The following is a 6,000-nucleotide window of genomic DNA, read 5'->3' on the forward strand; positions in this document are numbered from 1 at the left end:
ACAGTTCTCCTGACACATCAGCTATTCTTCCCTTTAATGTTATCTTGCTTCCTAGTTATTATCCTGTAAAGGTTGCTTGCTGGCAAATCCTCTTTATGTAGACTTTTAAAATTGTGGCTGAAAGTCATTCCAACACAAATATCTGATTTCAAGGATTCATGTGTTTGCTAAGTTTTCATTGGCACTGTACAAACATCATAACCTTATCTTGGATAACCTGATGAGGAACACATTTTCTATAGGCCAAAAAATTAAGAAAAAAAATTTATGGTGTATTTATCATTTTTAGAAGTTTTCTGACCATAAATGTTCTTGTCTGTCAACATTTCATGAGGTCAGTTGCTAGAATAGAAGGTCAGCTGGGACAAGAACCTAGTGTGGGAACAGGAAATCAAAACAAGATGTAGAAGATGAAGTTTCCCCATTGCACTGGTCCTGTGCAGAGTCATGTTAAGTATCTTCTGCTGCTTGGTTGGCTTTAAAAGCCCTGCTTAGCACAAAACAGTTCAATGAGCTTTATGTTTAACAGAGATGTATATACAGGGGGGTAGGAGCAGCCTTTTATATGGCAGCATGCAATTTAGGGCTTTTTAAGGCCGTAGTGTCAGAGACTCTTAAATCACAACAGAGCTTTGTGCTAATTTTCATAGCATTGAGCTCTGTGCTTCTGGGTAGTTTTTCTTAATTGGGCTTCTTAAAATGTACTTTAGAGTTACACGTCGCAGACCGTGATTTATGGGCATAGATCTTGCTTCTGCTCATAAATAAGAAACTGTGCATCCTCCCTACAGCTGCCTGATCCATGAGATACCTGTAAAGTTGCACTGTCCCAGCCAGTCCTTTAGTTCATTCCCTGGAGGCCATTACCAGATGTTCTCTCAGTCTGCCTGGTTTAGGGGTTTTGTCTGATCTCTTGTCATTCTGATTATGCAGTAAATTAGTTTTACATGAGGAGGCCCTTAGCACTTTTTCTGGTCAGCTTTTCAGGTGTTCTGCCTCAGGCCTGACCCTAACTGCAGTCAACAAAATCTGTACCAAATTGGATTTGAACCTTTTCTTCTGCATCCTTCTTCTGCATCTGCAGGTTTTTATATCCTCCTGAGGCTCCATTCAAAGTTCACCTTCTCCTTGTTGTTACCAAAAGAGCTCAAACTACAAGCCAGCCTTCATAAATTTGGCATATAAAGCCTCATGAACATCAGTCTTAGACACTTTTCTTCAGCTCAGATGAAAAACAAACACTATTCTCATTTGCTCTGGTAAAACAGGAACAGGTTGAAAAGGGTCTATTTTGTACTTCTATTCACAATTTCTACACAGATATCTAGTTCAAAATTCAGTTTCAAGATTTTTTGGGTTTCTTTCCTGTAGAATTTATTCCTTTAGTATGTTACTGCGAGTAGTATCTAGTGGTTTCCTTTTTTTCACTGTGTGGAGTGAATGTTGCCTGATGTGTGATTTTTCTTAAATACTCAAAACTCCAGCAGAAGTTTCACAACAGTATGTGTGCTCACTAGGACATTTTGTGAAAGCTCTATACATGTTCTTAATTAAATATTCTACAGATGCAAGTTCTATAAGCAACATTTGGCTAGTAAATAGTCTATTTTCACCAGTACAGGAGGAGAATTATGTCAAGTTGTCCCTTCCTAAGCCTCTGCTCCTCAGATGTTTAACAAATTAAGCAAAGAATCTGCTGCTACTGCTACTCTTGTTTGTTTGTTCATTCATTTGTTTTAGAAGACAATTTTTCTCTGAGATATTTACATGCTATAGCATTTTATTGCTCCTGGTCATGCATGCACACATCCATGCTAGGCCACTCTGAAGTGCTGTTGCTCCCAGTTTGTATTTGGAGAGGTAAGGCATAAGGACAAAAATACAGTTCTGAGCAGCACACAAATGCAGAGATGCTGCTCGATCTGATGGTACAGTGGAGCAGCACAGGCTCAGGTGCAAGAGGCAGGACTGAAACGCTACATTTCAGAGCCAGAGGGCTCAGCAGTACCTCTGGATTTCCGCAGGACATTGAGACACCAAATACAGGCGTGCTGAGTGTGATTTCTCTAAGGTTACACAGAAGCAAATCCATGTCTCCTGTGATAACAGCAATCACGAGACCATCCTTTCTCCTGTTTTTCATCTGCTGGGTGTGCAGATCTCACTGCAGGGACTAAGTGCTCTGAAAGCTTTGCAAGCATGTAGCCGGCAAGGAAATAGAGATACCAACCCTGAACAACAAAGCAGAGACAAGTGGAAGAAAGGATACCACTTACACAACACTGCTGTAACCATTAGACTATACTGCTTCAAAAATATATTATTCTTTAGTTTGCATCTATTTATAGTTTTAGCTCCAGAATATGTTAATTCTTGACTTTTATTTTCAAAGATCCATATTCTTCAGTTCTAGTAAATGTCTTTGAAATATTTCCCTTAAATGAAAACTTACATATAAATATTCAATGAGTTCTGCTGACCAGAATAGATGTGCTCATTTATCCTTCAGGCAGACATTTTGGAGAGTCAGAAACAGTTATGCTTACATGGGGTTTGGTACAGGAAGTACCTTTCTCTTTTAGTGTCAAGATTTCTGTTGTTCTTGATGCCTTTTCTTGGTCTTAAAATCAAGAGTCAAACACAGTTAGAAGGGATTTTACCTTGGTATTTATTTTAAGGATCTTTAGGTGCACATGTCCAGATCAAATGCACCGCAATGCCCACTCCCAAAAGATCTGGTATAACATTATAGGTCTTATTAATTAACATATCTATCAAAAATTCCCCACTGAGAGGCTTGAATGAGCCCCCCTCCCCAAGGAACCTTCCCCTGGATGGTTCTATCTTAGTTTACAGAATGTGTTCTGGAGAGGACCTTGGGGTCTGGGGCACACTAACTCTTACCTTTGAAGCTTCTAAAATGTTTAGTCTCCTAGCTGAACAAACAAGTCCAAGAATGTAGGCAAAAAGCACTAAGAATACAGAAGTTGTAAAAAGGTATAAAGGGGTATAAAAGAAAAGGCAAAAAATCATCATGGCATCACTCTGAGCTCAGTATCCACTCCACACATGTGATGTTGATGCAAAATATCATCTATGAATCATGTTATATGCACTCATTCTTTTTTCATTCCATTCACTATGCTGAAGAGATTGTCCCTTGTCATTGCAGGGGCGTTGGACTAGATAACCTTTAGAGATCCTTTCCAAGCCAAACTACTGTTTGATTCTATGATTTCTCCCTCCTTGCAGTTCCCTCCCATGTTTTTCAACTTGGTTTCATGTCTTCTACAGTCTCTGGGGTTTTTTTGCTTTGCTCACAGGCTGTGTTTTCTAGGCTTGTTTTAGCATCTCTTTTCTGAGCTGGCCAAGGTCTGTAAGGAAGTTAGTGCTAAGAACCCAGGACATAATATTATTTGATAAAGGATTCAGCACAGCTGTAGTTAACAAGAACTGGAGATTTGGGAAGCCTGTTTATCTTGTTTTTATTGAACAAGACCTGGGAATATGAAAAAGAGCAGTTAATAGCATGTGTAATGCCAGAAAAATACAGACTAAAAAGGGAACAAGTCAGATTTATCTCTAACCAAACCTGAAAAACAGCAGTGGATGGTAGATCTTTACAGAATACAGCATAAAATTAAATAAACCAGGCTATAGTCATTTCTGTATTCAGCTCCTATAGCTGCAGTCATGGTTTAGTTCCAATACTTTTTCCTGAATATCTTCATAAAAACTGTTATCCTAGATAAAATTTGTTTTAATCAGAATTAGTTTCATTACTAAGGTGATTTCTGACCTTTGTTCTGTCTCAGTTCATACAGCACAGCCCTTTCAAAGATACTTAGACAGGCTGGCAAAATTGCCTTCCAACATGATCAGGTTTTGCACATAGCTTGCCAGAGTATGAACTATAACAGAGCAAATATCTTCCATGTTATTGAAAAGACCTTAGATATTTGTGATCAATTCAGCTTTTACAAGAGCTTACTACATTCAGTATTTGCACAGGTAGCCTGAAATTGCTTAACTGTAATGAGCAATGAATATCAATCATATGATTACTAATGAAAATGTAAACTAGCATAAGCAGAATTAATTTCTGTTGAAATCTGACCCCTCAAAATGTAAATTGACTTGGTTCTGTTTTAATGGAAAGATTTTTTTTTAACATTAATATTTTAACAAGCCATGCCAATTTGATGTAACAGGGTGTCCAATTGTAAAAGCTTCCTCTTTCATTTGCAGATGCATACATCTTGGAAAGTTAATACACCATATGTAATGAGAAATCCCTCCATGGTGATTTAAAGCCTGGAGGACTGTTTGTACCCAAAGGCCTCATCTTAAAAGATGTGTACACACTGATCCTGATACCCCAGGTACACTCTGTAAGTCAAAAGGCTTGATCCTTCAAGCTTCTAAAAATTATGTCATCTGATGTCCTTATCAAGATCCCTTTAAAGGAGGGCAGCCCTTCCTCTAAGGTATTGCAAAGACCACTGCCAAGAGAGACGACCAGGAGCAGAGGAACATCAGAGTCAATAACTATGGAACTGAGATATTGGTACTATAAATCCCCCTTCATGACATGACAAGGATTGGAGCTGCTCTTCCTGTTGCTTAGCCTGGTCTGTCTGCATGGTCCTCAAGAGCTCAAAATATGTGAAATAGGTGACAAGGAATAGGTTTGTTTCTTTGTCTCAACTGCCAGTGAATGAATTGCATTTCAGTAGAGCTGTTGTACCAAAATATCTGAGAAGACTTGGGGCTATTTCTGAGATTAGAACTGAATTTCAAAATGTGCTTGCCACATCGAGCTTGGTGAAAAAGTTTGCCCTGGAAAGTTTAATTTCCTATCAAGCCATTATGAGAGAAGCAAAGGAAATGAGACATTACAGGAGTTACCAATCACTGCTCAATTCCCCAGTTCCAGCATTTCAGCTGAATATGGAAAACCTTGTTCAAATCTCTTGAAAGGGGCTTGGCTCCACAGTCTGGATGAATGTCCTGATCTCCCAGTTCTGAAGTCTCTCTTGTTTATCTCTTCCAGGTCAGTGAGCAGTGGATAGAGCTCCTTCTCCAGAGGAAGGCTGAGGGTGCTGCTCTGGCTCAGCAAACACACTGCAGTTTAGGACAGCCCAGGACTGCGGCCAGGCAGCAGTGCCCTCCAGGTTCCCATAGCCCCAGAGCCCCATGCTAACCACTGGACCATCGAAGGACTACTGCACTGAAGGCCTAGCTAGTTGTAAATCTACCACTTTCATCTTCCAACTTCAGATGATTTGCTGCATGCTAATTAAATTTGAGGATTTTGATCAGCAGCAGCAGCCAGCAGTCCAGGAATGGTTAGGAATTCAGTGGTACCTGTTTCAGAATGTTTATTCATTTTTGTGTTTGACTTAAACATTTTTGTGTTTGATCACTTCACTTTGAAAGGAGCTCTGAAAATACATGCAATGAATAAATACCAGTATTAAGTTCCATACTTGTTTGTTATGAAATTCATTGTTTTAAATCAGAATTTCAATGCTCACACATGCTACAAAGTAGGATCATTGTAAATTTTAACCCAACATTCATTTATTGCAGGGTACAGCCATAAAATTTCCAGAGGTTATTAGATGTTTTTACCTGTAGGTTCTTTATTAGTGATTTAAAAGTTGTTAGTCAGAAGGCTTGCTGACATCAAGCTTTTGTTGTTTTATTTTTTACAGTGAGGAAAGCTGGTCAGGAGTCTGAGTCTTCACACAGGGGTAGTATGCATAATATTATGTGCAGCCTTTTAATAATACAGCAAAAGGATATGCAAATATACCAATTTCATTTATAGAGTTGAAATCTGCTTCAATAATTCTTGTGAGATAAGAAGAGATAAACTACATATACTCATTTATATCAAAAGCCTATTGACAGCCAGCTTTTAAGAATAATGCTGGTGCTTTCTTTGTCCTAAAGTACAAGTTGGAATTTTTATTTTCTAAGAGAAATAGGATATTC

At 38.6% G+C, this 6,000-nt stretch overlaps 1 long non-coding RNA gene across 1 annotated transcript in view; it reads left to right on the forward strand.

Annotated features, from left to right (window-relative positions):
• Positions 1-5,484, forward strand: part of LOC108448849 — a 73,628-nt gene extending 68,144 nt beyond the window's left edge. The window contains exon 7 of the long non-coding RNA XR_001864887.1: positions 5,054-5,484. This is a non-coding gene — a long non-coding RNA (uncharacterized LOC108448849). The remainder of the gene's footprint in view (positions 1-5,053) is intronic.
• Positions 5,485-6,000: the final 516 nt, after the last annotated feature.

Source organism: Corvus brachyrhynchos, unplaced genomic scaffold (assembly GCF_000691975.1).
Source record: "Corvus brachyrhynchos isolate BGI_N302 unplaced genomic scaffold, ASM69197v1 scaffold398, whole genome shotgun sequence".
Taxonomy (NCBI): domain Eukaryota; kingdom Metazoa; phylum Chordata; class Aves; order Passeriformes; family Corvidae; genus Corvus; species Corvus brachyrhynchos.